The sequence below is a fragment of the Girardinichthys multiradiatus genome, chromosome 1 (assembly GCF_021462225.1).
Source record: "Girardinichthys multiradiatus isolate DD_20200921_A chromosome 1, DD_fGirMul_XY1, whole genome shotgun sequence".
Classification (NCBI taxonomy): Eukaryota; Metazoa; Chordata; class Actinopteri; order Cyprinodontiformes; family Goodeidae; genus Girardinichthys; species Girardinichthys multiradiatus.
Window position 1 is genome coordinate 7,824,388 of NC_061794.1, and position 17,714 is coordinate 7,842,101.

Here is a 17,714-nt window from a genome sequence, read left to right on the forward strand (position 1 = left end):
GAAACATCCAGAGCCACCATGCACAGGCGTGTGCAGGAAATGGTCTACAGGTGCCGCATTCCCCAGGTCAAGCCACTTTTGAACCAGAAACAGCGGCAGAAGCGCCTGACCTGGGCTACAGAGAAGCAGCACTGGACTGTTGCTCAGTGGTCCAAAGTACTTTTTTCGGATGAAAGCAAATTCTGCATGTCATTCGGAAATCAAGGTGCCAGAGTCTGGAGGAAGACTGGGGAGAAGGAAATGCCAAAATGCCAGACGTCCAGTGTCAAGTACCCACAGTCAGTGATGGTCTGGGGTGCCGTGTCAGCTGCTGGTGTTGGTCCACTGTGTTTTATCAAGGGCAGGGTCAATGCAGCTAGCTATCAGGAGATTTTGGAGCACTTCATGCTTCCATCTGCTGAAAAGCTTTATGGAGATGAAGATTTCATTTTTCAGCACGACCTGGCACCTGCTCACAGTGCCAAAACCACTGGTAAATGGTTTACTGACCATGGTATCACTGTGCTCAATTGGCCTGCCAACTCTCCTGACCTGAACCCCATAGAGAATCTGTGGGATATTGTGAAGAGAACGTTGAGAGACTCAAGACCCAACACTCTGGATGAGCTAAAGGCCGCTATCAAAGCATCCTGGGCCTCCATAAGACCTCAGCAGTGCCACAGGCTGATTGCCTCCATGCCACGCCGCATTGAAGCAGTCATTTCTGCAAAAGGATTCCCGACCAAGTATTGAGTGCATAACTGTACATGATTATTTGAAGGTTGACATTTTTTGTATTAAAAACACTTTTCTTTTATTGGTCGGATGAAATATGCTAATTTTGTGAGATAGGAATTTTGGGTTTTCATGAGCTGTATGCCACAATCATCCATATTAAGAAAATAAAAGACCTGAAATATTTCAGTTAGTGTGCAATGAATCTAAAATATATGAATGTTAAATTTTCATCATGACATTATGGAAAATAATGAACTTTATCACAATATGCTAATATTATGAGATGACCTGTATTTTCCAAGGAGCAGTATTTGTCCAAACTGTCTAATTTAGCCTCCCTCTAAGTTAGGATAAACCATGGTAGCGATCTTTCTAATGGGGTGACAGTGGTAGGGGTTCGTCCTGTAACCGGTGGCGTGCCGGTTCGAACCCCGCTTTGTCCGTCTCAGTCGTTGTGTCCTTGGGCAAGACACTTCACCTCCCTTGCCTGCTGATGTTCTCTTGTACCTTATTAAAAACACTTCAAACCGCAGAAAAAATATTATGGGAATCGGAAGTTGTTTGTAAACGTTAACTTTAAAACCCTGACATACCTTGGTACTGGTAACCAGCTCATGCCAACTGGATAAGGAAAGCAGGAGAGTTTGTTGGCAGCTAGTCTGTGTAAAATCACACTCAGCTGTTTAGATTTTTTAGATCTGTTTTAGCTATGGATATTTGTAAACTCTATTGCTGAAAGGTTTGAAGGCAGTTCTAAAATTAACATGTAGATGTGCTTATTGGTGTAGAATAGCCTGCTCTGTTCTGTCTTAAAGTAATATTGGGAGGTTAACAGGCTGATATTGTATATTGTATTGTTTGTAGGGAAAAGTGTACATTTCCTTTCCTTCTGCCTGCTTGATGACAGCATTCAGCAACATGCAGCATGGTGCTGCTACATATTGCATATAGCATTCCATCACTTTCACTGGCACTTTATTAGAAGGACTATAAACTCAAAGAACTGCATTGGGAAAACTTTGGCGTTTTGGAACTCGAGCTTGTATAACCAAATTTGTTAATAAATTTGGACAACTAGAAAAAAATTATTTAGCCTTTCTTGAAAATCCAGTAAAAACTAACAAATCATTAAAAACCAGAGACTGCTGTGAGCTGGTGTAGATCAATGAACTTAGATGCTTAAAATAAGGAAAAGAAGAATTGTGGGAATGTGACGCAGATGGAGTGAGGAAAACAACTAACTAACTACATGCCTTTAGAGGGGAAAACTATGTGCCGCTTGTCTGTAAGTCAAAAATGTGGAGAGATTGAACTGTTTACATTTTAGAGGACAGAGTGCAGAAAGAGTGCAGAGGGAAAACAAGGAGCATGAAGCACAGGCTGGGCCCTTCCTCCCTGCTGTTTCCTGTGTTTACGTCTCAGGCAGCATACTGTTGCCAGCCAACCATATAAAGGGAAGAATCAATGTGACCTTTCAAGGTAATAGAGAAAAAGTGAGGGTGTTTTTCTGACAGGCATTTTTTTATTGCAAATAAACTCATGTATGAGGCTAAAAACAGAATACAGTAGCTTTTAGGTGCAGTGCTACAATTTATGTCTCAGTAGATAAAATTGTGCCAACCATCGCATACAGAGGCATCAGAGTGACTTATAATAAAGACATTAGAGTATTCAGTGCACTAAAAGACTTAAAATCTATGCTTTGCTTTCTTTTCTAACCAAACCAGCGGGCAGTGTGAAGCTGAAAGCAAAACAATATGCACTTAATTGCAAATCATTTAGACCTTTTATTTACAGGAAATACTACAAACAGATGAGTGCAACAGAAGATTCAGTGTAGATTGTCTCTGTGCAGACATAAAAGAAGGATCAACATGAGAATGTGAAATGTTATATGGCTCTTCTGGTTTTATTTCTAGTCTCCCAGACCTTGTAGAATTTATTAAACTGAAATGCTTCAGGCCCCCAGTGCTAATCTGTGACAGACTGTTTGAAATCTTAAACACTGTCTCATTCATAATTTTATAGCTACAGCAGAGTTCTGCAGGGTTTTCCTGTCTTCTTTTGTTAAAGTTCAGGCAAAAACCAAATATGGAACCATTTTTACAGGTCCTTCTCAAAATATTAGCATATTGTGATAAAGTTCATTATTTTCCATAATGTCATGATGAAAATTTAACATTCATATATTTTAGATTCATTGCACACTAACTGAAATATTTCAGGTCTTTTATTGTCTTAATACGGATGATTTTGGCATACAGCTCATGAAAACCCAAAATTCCTATCTCACAAAATTAGCATATCATTAAAAGGGTCTCTAAACGAGCTATGAACCTAATCATCTGAATCAACGAGTTAACTCTAAACACCTGCAAAAGATTCCTGAGGCCTTTAAAACTCCCAGCCTGGTTCATCACTCAAAACCCCAATCATGGGTAAGACTGCCGACTTGACTGCTGTCCAGAAGGCCACTATTGACACCCTCAAGCAAGAGGGTAAGACACAGAAAGAAATTTCTGAACGAATAGGCTGTTCCCAGAGTGCTGTATCAAGGCACCTCAGTGGGAAGTCTGTGGGAAGGAAAAAGTTTGGCAGAAAACGCTGCACAACGAGAAGAGGTGACCGGACCCTGAGGAAGATTGTGGATAAGGGCCGATTTCAGACCTTGGGGGACCTGCGGAAGCAGTGGACTGAGTCTGGAGTAGAAACATCCAGAGCCACCATGCACAGGCGTGTGCAGGAAATGGGCTACAGGTGCAGCATTCCCCAGGTCAAGCCACTTTTGAACCAGAAACAGCGGCAGAAGCGCCTGACCTGGGCTACAGAGAAGCAGCACTGGACTGTTGCTCAGTGGTCCAAAGTACTTTTTTCGGATGAAAGCAAATTCTGCATGTCATTCGGAAATCAAGGTGCCAGAGTCTGGAGGAAGACTGGGGAGAAGGAAATGCCAAAATGCCAGACGTCCAGTGTCAAGTACCCACAGTCAGTGATGGTCTGGGGTGCCGGGTCAGCTGCTGGTGTTGGTCCACTGTGTTTTATCAAGGGCAGGGTCAATGCAGCTAGCTATCAGGAGATTTTGGTGCACTTCATGCTTCCATCTGCTGAAAAGCTTTATGGAGATGAAGATTTCATTTTTCAGCACGACCTGGCACCTGCTCACAGTGCCAAAACCACTGGTAAATGGTTTACTGACCATGGTATCACTGTGCTCAATTGGCCTGCCAACTCTCCTGACCTGAACCCCATAGAGAATCTGTGGGATATTGTGAAGAGAACGTTGAGAGACTCAAGACCCAACACTCTGGATGAGCTAAAGGCCGCTATCGAAGCATCCTGGGCCTCCATAAGACCTCAGCAGTGCCACAGGCTGATTGCCTCCATGCCACGCTGCATTGAAGCAGTCATTTCTGCAAAAAGATTCCCGACCAAGTATTGAGTGCATAACTGTACATGATTATTTGAAGGTTGACGTTTTTTGTATTAAAAACACTTTTCTTTTATTGGTCGGATGAAATATGCTAATTTTGTGAGATAGGAATTTTGGGTTTTCATGAGCTGTATGCCACTATCATCCGTATTAAGGCAATAAAAGACCTGAAATATTTCAGTTAGTGTGCAATGAATCTAAAATATATGAATGTTAAATTTTCATCATGACATTATGGAAAATAATGAACTTTATCACAATATGCTAATATTTTGAGAAGGACTTGTATACTCGGATGCTTTTTGTGTGTACACTGCAGTATATCTGGTAACAGGATTTCTGCGTTTTATCGGAGTTGGACGGGGTACTAAAATCTGATAAGGAAAGAAAGAAGAAAACTTGTATTAGGTTCCTAGATGTGTCAATGCATCAAGAAGTAATTGTGTTACTATTCAATGTGTTTATGTGTTTTTATGACTCTCTGTTTGCTTCTTCAACCCTGGTGTCTGAAAAAGCCATACAAAACAATAGAGAGAAAAAGTCTAAAAGTTCTGAAATATTTTGAATCAAATTTATTTAAGGTCCATAGTTTCACAACATGTGCAGTTTATTCCTCTAAATGTAGGCATTTTGTCTGCTTTCAGCTGCTGTGTTAGAGATTGGAGGTCTGGCCCAAGGGTTTGGCTCTTTTTGGCTCAACTTCTAAGTGGATTTTTATGTAACATCACTTGGAGCCTCTATTTTAGCCTAATTTAGCTAATATGAACTAATCTAATTTTGGTAAGCAACTTTTCATTGACCGTTTTTTATAAAACCCTCGTAACAATAACCTTAAGGTATTAATCAATCCTTTAAATCAACAACTACCACAACAAACAAATCAAACAAAGGCTTAAGTCCTAACTTTATTATATTATATGATATATTTAGCTAATTTCTTCTCTTCCTCTGGCTCCCAGCCTCTGTCACTCTGTGTACCTAGCCTGTACCGCTATATGCGTTGTCTTTGGCATGTCTATCCCCCTGTGTCTGTGCATGTGATTGGCTGCATGGATTCTAAGCAGAAATGATTTGGAGCGGCTAAAGATTCAACTCTACCTGACAGGAGTCGGTCATCCTTGTTCCCTATAAAGAGTTGGCTGTTGGATCTGGCTCAACACAAACGATATGTCTCTACCAGGTATTTGGTAAAGACCTCACAGTTGTCTGTGAAGTCACCTAAAATTGCAGAGTTTGTTTACCCAAACTGTAATTCTGGAGTTCCCAACGTTTTACTCATTATGGACCGAATTAACTTACAGCTGACCCGAATCACATTTCACTTCCATGTCGGTTTACATTGTTGTCTTCCTTTCCCCTTGACTGTGTATATTCCTACTTACTAAAAGCACCAATGGAGGCACACAGATCCTTCTGGATCACCCGGTCTGCCTGACAATACAACAGAAATCACTGCACACACATTTATTTTTTACTCTGCGGTAGATATCCATTAGACCCATGGCCAAGTTAATAGTACGTGACCTGGTGGTTGGGGACACCTACTCACACCCATTTTATTTCAGATTAGAATGTCTCTTTCAAAACTGTAATTAAAAGGCCTTTTTAACCTTTCACCTCTATAAAAAGTGGAAAGACAGAAGTTATATTTGGGGCCACCAGAGATTTCTGCCACTTGCGGATAGATATTTGTTTCTGTTTGCCTGCCTGATGAAAAGAGCAGTGGTGTGGTCTGTGGCCTTTCTTTTCCCCTAACAAGGCAGGCATCAACATAACAAGCAGTGAAGGCTCAGTTATAGTTGCGCTTCGGATTGTCGAACGGGGCTCTGCTGACAGAGCATGAACCTCAACAAGCGCTGTAGGCGTTTATACTTGACGCTGATGTTGGTGCAGTATTCTCCCAAAACACAGAGGGCAGTACTCCACATAACCAGAGTAAATGGAGTACAGAAGAGAGGAATCCCTTGACGACCCACACCAAAACGGATCCCGCATATTATGTTTCCATATGGAATTGTATATTGATTGGACATTGATTTGATAATACCTAGACTTTATGCTGCCTGGATACATATTCTGGGGGAAAATTAAAGTTTGAAGCCAACTGTTAAGATGCTTTCCTACCAGAATGACAGTGTAAAGATGATAGAATAATGACGTTTCGTAATAAAAAAAAATTAGGCAGTTGAAAAAAAAAATCCACCTTTAAATGCCCTTTTTTATTTGATGCTTATAATGTGAATTTACCATGCATTTGCACATTACTTCTCTGACATGTCAGTGGGATGATTACTGCCTCGCACACTTCAGTTGTTTCATTTTACCTCAACAGAGACGACAAGTTCCGACCTGTTTTGTGGACTGTTAAGTCCCAGACCAATCAGCAGGGAGGGAGGCAATATAAATCAAATTGCTTCGGTTCACAAAAGTTCTAAATTGCTCACTAATCTAATAAAGAAACTTAAAAAGACAAAGTGCCTCTGAGTGCTGCTAATTCACCAATGCAATAAATCAAAAGAGGGCCAACAAAGCTCTGCCGAAGAAAACAACCAGGCTGAATGCTCAAACAGCGCCACCCAAACACGTTAGTCAATACAACAGCAAACAAAGCCAGAACTGTGAATGACGACAACAGATACACAACACACAAAGAGTATGAATAAGGAAATACAATGAATCCGCTGTATGAGGAATCTCAGCCTAAATCTGGACCACAGCACAGCTACCGGACCTTTCAGACCTTTAATGTCATTGTGGCATATTCTTTACAGTCAGAGACATCAGTCCAAAGGAGAATTTCATGCTTCTCAGTCTGCTCCCACATCAGCTCAATTGTCAGGCCATTATGATGTACAAAGCCTGTAGAGTGCAAAGGTTTGATACCCCTTAAATATTAGGTCACATTTTATTAGGACATTATGTGACAGACAAAGGTGAGAAGTAACTGATAATTGTGAAGTGGAAGACAAACGGACACATGCAATTACACTGTTTAATTAATCGTCTGAAAATGGAAAGAGTTTGGCACAACTGCAAGCCTGATCTGAACTGACAGGCCAGACAAGGAGAGCATTAATCAGACAAGCAGCCAAGAGGCCCATGGTAACTCTGGAGGGGCTGCAGAGATCCACTGCTTTAAGTTTGCCACAGGCCCTGTAAGGGACACAGCAAATATGGGAAACATGTATAACAGTGTGTGTGGAGGAAATCTAACACTGTACAGATTTCTTAGGCACCAAAGAAGAACACATTTCACCAAAAATTGACTATGGTGCTCTGCTTGTTTAGAAATCACAAAACAAAGTTTTTGTAAAAGTGAACTAATCCTGGGCTTAAGGAAAAGTCGGCTGTATGCCCTAACAGTGTGTGTTCACACACAGAAAATGATGCCAACAAGTTAGTCCTGCCAGTTTGACAGGGCCAGTAGGAGGAGAAAGACACTGTAGGCACTCGGAGTGTGGGTGTTTTGCTGGCTTGATGGTGTTACACATATGCCAAAAAGAATGAACAAGCTTGGTCTTTGGTTGGACTTAGCAGAGGAACTTTTAAGGTCATTATCCAGCTGTTGCTTTTTTGAGTAAAGGTCTTTGCATTCTTCTTTATTTCTGTGAGCACAAGCCATTAGGATACTTGCCAATACACCCGTTTTATTTTTTGTTTGGTTGCACCATAGTGTTTTACTCAGAAATATGCAGTTTTCTCTGTAGCCCAATATTGGATGAATATGAGCTTGTTTGTCAACTGAATATTGACAAAATAAGAAAAAGAAAACAGAAACACTTTAAGTGATTTCTTACCCGGAATGAATAGTTTTTGTTAAGGATGAGGGATCATTTTTCCACGTGTGGATAAGGAATTTGATTCAAACTGTATTTCTTCAGATCAAGGATCCTTGTTGTTTTTTTCCGCTGATTGCAGTTTGACTATCTTTACCATCTGATGTGTGTCTGACTCCATCTTTTAAATCTGCGTTCTGTTGTTGCTGTCAGCATATACCTCCAGTCTGTAGATGACAAAATTGAGTGTATTCACAAAGCATTCACACCTCTTGAAGGTGGTCTCCATTATGGTGTGTGGAGGCTATTCACTTTCCTTCCAAACTGACTGAGCTGGAGTTATTCTCTAAAAGAAATGCGCAAAATGTTTTAGTCTTAGATGTGCAAAGCTGGTGGAGACATATCCCAAAAGAGCTGCAGCTGTAATTTTACAAGGCAAAGTGGTTTACAAACTATTTAATCCAGGGGGCCTGAATACTACTGTGCACCACACTTTTCAGATTTTTATTTGTAGAAATTGTTGAATACCATTTATCATTTCTTTTCCACGTCACAACCATATGCCAGTTTCTGTTGGTTTGCTATATTAAATTCCCACTGAAAGACACTTAACTTTGTGGTTGTAATGTGAAAAAGCGTGAAAAGGTTCACAGGGTATGAATACTTTTTGCAATGCACTGTAAAATGTTTTATGCTTTGTATTCAGCTATAGAAGTAAAATCTTATCATCACACTAATACAGAACATGTTGTGTTTTGTTATCCTGACACGGTTCTTCGCCTTTGCAGTAATTCTACCTCTTAATGGCATCATTTTGTTGCACCGCTTTCTATGCCTGCAGTTCAGTAGAAATTCACTGCCACCAGTTGTTTTTTCTTGTGGTGCCTTCCATTTTATAGTCAACTAACATATTCTGCTTGGAATAATATGACATTTATGGGATGGATTTGTATTCAAAGGAAGGCAGCACAGCCTTGGTGTGGATGCAGTGAATCTCTCAGTAAAGTGAGACCCTGCTAACTTAGATTAGATGAGTGGTTTGAAAACCACGTCCAATGATTACATTTTTGTTTCTACATCTAAATACATAAATGTAACTTAGTAAATGTAATTAGTTACTACACACATCTGATCATAAGTTGCATGCTAATGACTCAACTGATGTAGGATTTATGCTGATGGTAAAAAAAGGAACCTAGAATTAATTCAATTCAGAATAATGTCAGAATAATGTGTATAACTCTTAATACTCAATTGAAAATGAATATTTCTGGGGCATGGCGTAACGGCAGACTTGTGCTGCATGTCTTCCCCCTCTCTCCACCCCACTTCCTGTGTGCCGACTTTGGAAATAAATAAAGGCCACTAGTGCTGTAATAAAATGTAAAATTATCTCTTTTTGTTTTTGTCAATAGGCCAAAAATACTTTTCATAGATATGTATGGGTTATATCAAGAAAAGGTATTCACTTTCTCTTAAGAGAGATATGCTAAACCCTAAAAACTGAAATAAAATTCTTGTACTTTAACCATAAAACCAACTTTATATATTAGGGAAAGAACCTTCTAATGTGTCTATGTTTGATTGATCATACAGGTTTTGTTGCCCTTGACAAACTTCAGTTTGTAGAATGAAGAACAAAAATAGCTTTTAAAGGTTGCTGACCCCTGCCTCAATAGTTGAAGAAACAACAATAGGGGTATGTGTGTACAAGGGTTGCACATCTAGAGACTCAAATTCTTTATTCTTTCCAAAATATCTCAAGCTCTGTCAGATTAGATGAAGAGCATATGTGAACATAAGCTTTTCAGCCCTACCACAGATTCTCAGTTAGATTTAGTTCTGGACTTGGACTGGACCATTCTAACACATTAATATGTTTTGAACCAAGTGGTTTCATTATCTCTGGTATGTTTATGGTTATTTGCTTTCTTCAGCAAATAATGAAATGTGGTCTATAATTCTTAAGTAATGTTTTAGGGTCTGGTTGCTGTGTTCCTTAAAGTCAAATTTACATTACATTACATTTACATTATTTAAAATGATGTGATGCTTACATGAATTTAATTTGTGGGGATTATTATGATCTGTTCACAATAACACATGATTTACTGGCTTTTGTAAACATTTTCTGTTTATGAGTTAGATGAAAAAGTGGTATTGAAGCTGTAAATGTGACACATTTGTATGAGTTTCCTCTTCTCCTTCTCGCTTCACCTCCCTCACCCCTAACCCCCTTCACCCCTCAGGCTTCTCTCACCAGTCTCCCCCTCACTGTTTCCCTGTCTATCTGCCAACTTGCTCTGCATTATAGGGTTGGGCAATCAAGCCGGCATTGCTGTTGCCTGGCAACAAGTGTGTGATTGCTGTGTTTGTTTTTAGACTAATCAGAGGCAGCATGTGTGTTAGTTGCACATTTCTAGCTGCAAGTGTGAAAGTGTGTGCAATTAATGCAAAGCAAGCATTTCAGAGTGTGTGTCATGCCTACAGAGAAATGTGTAGACATGTGTGTATATGTTTGTTTTCTTTGCCTCCCAGCTCATTCCTTGTGTTGTTTCATCTTTTGTTTTTATTCTCAAATTCAGCTGTATAAAAATCCCATCCCCTATGCCACATCCCCCCCCCCCCCCCCCCCCCCCCACACTAAATTTTGAATATAAACGATAAAGTAAATTTTTGCCCTTACCTGACCAGAACACCTCCTTGCCCATGTTTGCTATGTACAGTGCCTTGCGAAAGTACTCGGCCCCCTTGAACTGGTCAACCTCTTGCCACATTTCAGGCTTCAAACATTGAGATATAAAATTAAACTTTTTTGTGAACAACAAAATGGGACACAATCTTGAAGTGGAATGAAATGTATTGCATGTGTCAAACTTTTATAAAAAATAAAAAACTGAAAGTGGGGCGTGCAATATTATTCGGCCCCCTTGCGTTAATACTTTGGAGCGCCACCCTTTGCTGCAATTACAGCTGCAATTCGATTGGGGTATGTCTCTATCAGTTTTGCACATCGAGAGACTGAAATTCTTGCCCATTCTTCCTTGCAAAACAGCTCGATCTCAGTGAGGTTGGATGGATAGTGTTTGTGAACAGCAGTCTTCAGCTCTTTCCACAGATGCTCGATTGGATTCAGCTTTGGACTTTGACTTGGCCATTCCAACACCTGGATATGTTTATTTGTGAACCATTCCATTGTAGATTTGGCTTTATGTTTTGGATCACTGTCTTGTTGGAAGATAAATCTCCGTCCCAGTCTCAGGTCTCTTGCAGACTCCAACAGGTTTTCTTCCAGAATGGTCCTGTATTTGGCCCCATCCATCTTCCCATAAATTTGGACTATCTTCCCTGTCTCTGATGACAAAAAGCAGGCCCAAACCACAATGCTGCCACCACCACCGAGTACTTTCACAAGGCACTGTATGAAGATCATAATTCCTTGAAGCCTGGAGTTCAGACCTATCAGTGATCTTTCCCAAAAAACTGACACAGTAGGTGTCACCAAGGACAGTTTAGATGAAAACCGTTCTGGGTATTTACAGTCCTTCATTTCTTTGTAGTTTGCATCAAAGCAGCCAGACATTCTAGTGATCTTTTGAAGTGGTCTCGATTAGTGGTTCTCCAAACCTTCTGGTGTACTTTTAGAATAATTCTGTGCTCTGTTGGAGTCAGTCGGGGAGCTGGCTTCCTGAGAGATACCCTCTTCCTCATGTTTTTCTTTTTAAATGCACACAACAACACCACATTTGAGCGGGCAGAGGTAGGCTTGGGGGCTTTTCACACCCCCGTCCGCTGTTTGCCGTCTGGGGTTGGAGGCCTGGAGAGAAAGCGTGCCTTGTGGTCGTGATCCAGCCTGGGATTGGGTTTCTGTTCTTGGGGGTTGTCTGGTGCTGTTGTTCGGCTCTCTCGGGATTGCTTGGATTTTCTTGGATCTCTGTCCCTGGCTTCAGTGCCCGGTCCGTCGGTTGGGGGGGGTGCCGGGCTCCGGCGAGGGGGTCTTGGTCGGGCATTGTGTAGTGTTGATTGAGATGTGGCCAAGAGCGGTTACCCAGCTGGTGCATGTCTCCCTCTCATGAACTGATGGACTGGGGCTGCTGGCTCTGGCTGGATGGTCGGGCGGGCTTGGCAGTGTGCTGCTCTGGTGTCTGTTTTTGCCTGGGGGGGCTTCAATGTGTGGGATGGGGGGGTTATGTCCTCTTCTTGGATGTGGGGTCACAGGCATTTGGATTGGCTGAGTGGCGGTGGTCGAGCTGAGCTGGATAATGTTTCTGCCCAGGCTATCGGTGCATTGGCAATGATGTGGCGTGTTTATGTGGTGGCGGGGGCGTGGTGGGGGACGCCGGCTCCGAGTGCTTGCCGCTGGATGGGGACCTCTTGCCCATCTTGGTGTGATGTTGGAGGTTCCGTTGATGGTGCAGTGCTTGATGGTGTCTGCCCTGTTGCGCCTTTGGGCCAGAGCTGGGGTAGTGTTGCATGGGGCCCTTGCCTTGCCATCGCGGTGCGCTGTATGGTGGGGGCAGGATGTGGCAGGGGTGCTTGGAGTAGGGCTGTGTGTGGAGCTTGCGCTGTGTGGGTGTGGTTCTGTCGGCTTTTCGGGGATGAAGCTCACCTGTGGGGGTGTGCCTCTGTGCTGTGGGGAGGGGATTCATGGCATTTGGATTTGGGGGCATATGTTCGATATCTGTGTCCTGGTTGGGGGTAGCCCTGTGGGAAAATTCATGTTGCTGCTGGGTGGTTCCCCTGGTACTCTCCCCTGCTTTTCTCTGCATTAGTCCCAGTGGTGGTTCTCCTGGGGTTCCTGTGCTCTGTGGGGCCTTTGGATGTCTGTGGTTCGGATCTGCTCTGTATCTGTCCCGGGTCCAGGGGGTCAGGTCTGTGGCTTCTCACACTCACTATTGCATATTTTTTGGAGAAACCTTGTATACACAAGTGTGCTCACACTCAGACACACAGGTGTTTAGAATTAGGTGTTAAGAGATACATAAATGTTCTGTATTGAGGTGCATTTACCACTAAATACATAATGCATTCATATATACCGTGCACGTTTTGCTAAAAAAGCTGTTCATATGAATGTTTCTGCAGGTGTAGAAGCCAGCAGGGTGTTATCTTATATTCTCTTCAACCTTCTTTCTTTCCTCTGTTCTTTTCTCCTTCTCTCCCCTTTTCCTTTTTGCCCCACCCCTCTCTCTTTTGTGCTTCTTATTTTTTCCTTTTCAGTTTTGGCTATGTGTCCGTAACAATTGAAATAATCCCAAAACAGTTTGTAATAAAGTTTTTTTTATAAATATCAAGCAGAGCTTTAAAGCGTTAGTTGCAATGCTCCACTTGTGAAAGTAAATCTGTTGGGCTTTTTCTTGGCACTCAGACAGGACATGGTTTAAAAAAAAAAGATTAGTGCTGTGCACTGTCTTGCAGCATTTTTAATAAGCAGCACGAGACTTCTCAAAAGGCCTGCTTATTCTCTTAATACCACTGTTGATGCGTTTTCAACACAGACATTTTTTAAAATATTTCTCAACAATAAAATGAAAATGAGCTGCAGGTTTTCATAAACATGTTATGCAATTTTATAGAAAATTGTTTTTGTTATTGATTACCTCCCCCTGAGAGGCTCACATTCCTACAAAGAAAGAGGCCCAAGATAATGACATCATAGTGACATACGTCTGTGGAGATGTGGCGTTAGTCTGCTTTCAGTGCATTAAATACAAGTTAAGTATGCTTGGCAGTAAGTTTGAAACTTTTTGTTTTTCAGGTACACTCTTTTATAACCCACACCGCTGAGCATAGTGTTTTCTGTACAAAGAACCAGTCTCTAATGCTAGCTGCGTTTGATATTGTGGCCTCGCCGAGCTGACGCTGAGATGTTGCGCCAGAGGCCATATGCTGGAATATTTGCATGTTCATGTCTCAGCTGAGACTCTGCAGCTCAAAATGAGATATAAGCAGCTGAAAGAGACTGACTGAGTCTTCTGCTGTTTGATCAAATGTTCTGTTATTACACCAAAGCAGCTAATCGTATCAAGGAATAAGATTACTGTATGCAAAGGTTTCCCTTTACAATATCAAAAAGCTGAATGGGGACACAGTGAAACACATTTGAAACCTTGTTTAGTAGCAATAACTTGTGATATTCTTCATGATCTCATCAGTCTGTCATACTTTAATTGAAGAATTTCAGACCACTCGTTTTATTCAACATTCCTTCTTTCGCTGTGTGACCCAGTTTTGGCTGTCAGACAGTATGGCACATTTGACTTTAGAATGCTTTGGTTTGAAGAGAAGTTTATGATCAGCCTGTTTCGTTTTTCAAAACAATATCATAAAACAAACCTCTAGAATGATCTTACCTCTTTTCAGGACATTGTTCCAGAAGACTTGTGGTTCCACTTAGGTGCAACTTCGCAAACTGAAATCATGTTGTCATTTTCTTTTTAGCAGGAAGAAGCTTCACCTTCAACCCAACCAAGATCCAAACTGTGTTTTTTTTTAATTGCCAAGACATGAAGTTTTACATGCTAACTGCCTACAAGGCCTCAGATGGAGCTCTTGTCTAACTTTGGTCTAACTCTTCGGATGATTTGCATCTAATATTTCTCTCTGAAGAATGATGAACCACAGGTTTTATAGAGCTCGTCTTAAACGTCATCCTAGATTGATGCTACAGCTGCTTCCCTAAGTCCATTGCTGTTTTCTTTCGCTCATGGCAGAGTGTGATCATGCACCTCTATGCTCCAGAACAGTAGACTGACAAATCTGCTGCTTTTAAATAGGTGCTCCCAATTGCTGATAATCTGTTATGCACCAGCTTTCCACTTTAATTCTTTTGAACAGTGCATGTGTGCTTAGTTTTTAAAATGCAACTTCTGCAATTTGGCTTAGTTTTTGTTTAATAAATAATGAGAATATGGAAAATGTTGTCTGTTTTACTGAATCAGTCTTAAGCTGAGACTCCATGCCAGGAATTTTTAGGCTAAGTTAGGAGCTCTCTGAGAGGAGAATCTTTGTGAATACAGGCCCTGGTCATTTTTATTATTTCCTGATATAAAAAAACATGAATTGAAAGAACCTGAACTTTTTTTCTACCAAAGCTACATAAGCAGTACATTTATAGTTTGGTCATGAACAATATGAAGATATGTGACATCTTGTTGCATCATTAATTTATGGAGAAGGGGACTTCTGCATTTTGGCCTAGTTTTTGTTTAATACATAATGAGAATGTGGAATATGTTGTCTGTTATATTTTTTTTTACACTTGGACCTGGTAAAGATCTGGGCCTGTATTCACAAAGAATCCTAAGACTAAAAGTAGCTTCTAGTGCCATTATTTTAGGAAACATCGTAGAAATTCTCAAATTCTACAATTTTTCTTTGAATTTTCCCTCGGTAAGATAAATGTTATTCACAAAGCACCTCAGACCTTAAGAAAGCTCCTAAGGTGAAAAACTAGAGAGGAGTGAGGAGGACGTTCTGTGAGCTTAAGAGTGTCTTAAGCAGTGAAGATGGTTGAAAGACAATGAACAACGGTGAATTAATAAGACGCCACTGGCTCAGCCGTGCAGGGATCCCCCAAAACAGTCTAGTAAATGAACACATTAACTTCTATAACAATCATACTATTATTAATATAGAGATAAGATAAACTTTATCATCACCCTAGAGGAAAATAATTTCAGCTGCAGGAGAGGTTAAAGGTGTACCTCTAGTAAGGTAATATTAGAAAGGATAAATAAATGATAGAAAAAATAATGAATAACAATGAATACATAGTGAAACAAAATTACAAACAATATTGTACACAATTATTTAAATATTTACAGACTGTAAAATGCTTTCAAAAACACAGACTCTAGATAAGAAACAGTACAATAAACAGAGCTTCTCACATTCCAGGCTGGTGCGTGAAAGCAGAGGGAACAATGCGTTGATCTGCTTGGCAATTCGTTCCCAAGCCTGCCTCTTTGTTTGCATCATGATTCCAGGACCAAATTTACCTTTCAACACTCCTATATTCATCTTCACAAGCTGGACCAACAGCAGGCTCTGCTCCTCAGTCCAGTTCGGTTTTCTCCACCTTTTTTCTCCATTTTGTTTTGGTCGTTTTGCCAAATGAAACCTCTTTATACATGAAGGAGATCACAGTAAAATGCTTAGAGCTGAGTGTCAACATTAATGTCAAATAGACGAAGTAGGAAAACGACCAGCATGGGGAGTAAACATAACAAGGTTCAAACAATTTGATGTGTGACAATTAATTTACATTTGCTTAGTTTCATCATCATGATTTACACTTTTCTTAATCCTGTCTAAATTCTATCATCAGTTAATTTCTCTCCATTTATTACTAGGATTGCTTTTGTTTTTTGTCTTTGGAACAACCAATCACTGCTCTTAGAAGAGAGCGTTAAATAACACGTCTAAGATAGGAATTTCTGTCATCTCCTTGCTTGGAGTCACTCTCAGCAGCGAACGGAATCAGTCTTAAGCTGAGACTCCTTGCCTGGAATTTTTAGGCTAAGTTAGGAGCTCTCTGAGAGGACTCTGAGAATCTTTGTGAATACAGGCCCAGGTCAGTTTTATTATTTCCTAATATAAAAAAAACATGAATTGAAAGAACCTGAACTTTTTTTCTACCAAAGCTGCATAAGCACTAAATTTATAGTTTGGTCATGAACAATATGAAGATATTCATATTGAAGCCCTGTTACCAGGGCTGCTCTGAGTTTTTCGGATCATTATCAAATCCACCTCATCAAGAGCTTCCAAACCCAAGGTTCACACTGTTAAGAAGTGGACTGAGGAATCAAAGCAGATGCTACAGGCCTGCTTTGAATGCACATACTAAACTGTTTTTGAAACTTCAGCCACTGACCTAAACCAACTAACTGATGAGATGACATCAGTTTCTGTGAGGACATGTGTGTGCAGACCAAGACATTCTGCACCGTTGGGAACAACAAGCCATGGTTTACTCCACATCTCAGGGATCTGCGCAGGGAAAAGGAAGAAGCTCACAGCAGTGGAGATTGGGTGCGGCACAGGCAGGCCAGGAACAGACTAACAAAGGAGATCAAAGCAGCCAAGAGAAGCTACAGTGAGAAGCTTAAGAACAGCCTTTCTACTGGTGACACTTCGGCTGTATGGACCGGTCTGAGAAACCTGACTGCCTATAGGACCCCCCCCCCACCCTTCCTGAACAGAGTCCTCGCCAACCGTCTGAATGGCTTCTACTGCAGACATGACAAGAAGCCATTCACACCTCAAACCATCTCCTCCACATCCCATTCAGGAACAAATTTGACCCATAAAACAACCAACCCCCTACCTTCAGATCCTCTGCCTGCACTAAGGATCTCCAAGAAAAATTTAAATAGGCTCTTTCAGCTCATGAAAACAAAGATAGCTGGAGGACCTGATAACATCTCCTCATCATGCTTGAAAGCCTGTGCAAATCAACTCGCTCCGATCTTCACAAGGATCTTCAACAAGTCACTGGAGACGTGTGAGGTCCCCTCCTGCCTCAAATGATCCACCATCATCCTGGTTCCCAAGAAACCCACCATCCTAGGATTAAATGACTACAGGCCTGTAGCCCTGACATCTGTGGTCATGAAATCCTTTGAGCGGCTGGTGTTGAAGCACCTGAAAGACATCACAGGCCCCCTGCTGGACCCCCTGCAATTTGCTTACCGAGCAAACAGGTCAGCAGATGATGCTGTTAACTTAGGTCTACACTTCATCCTGCAACACCTTGACCACCCAGGGACGTATGCCAGGATCCTGTT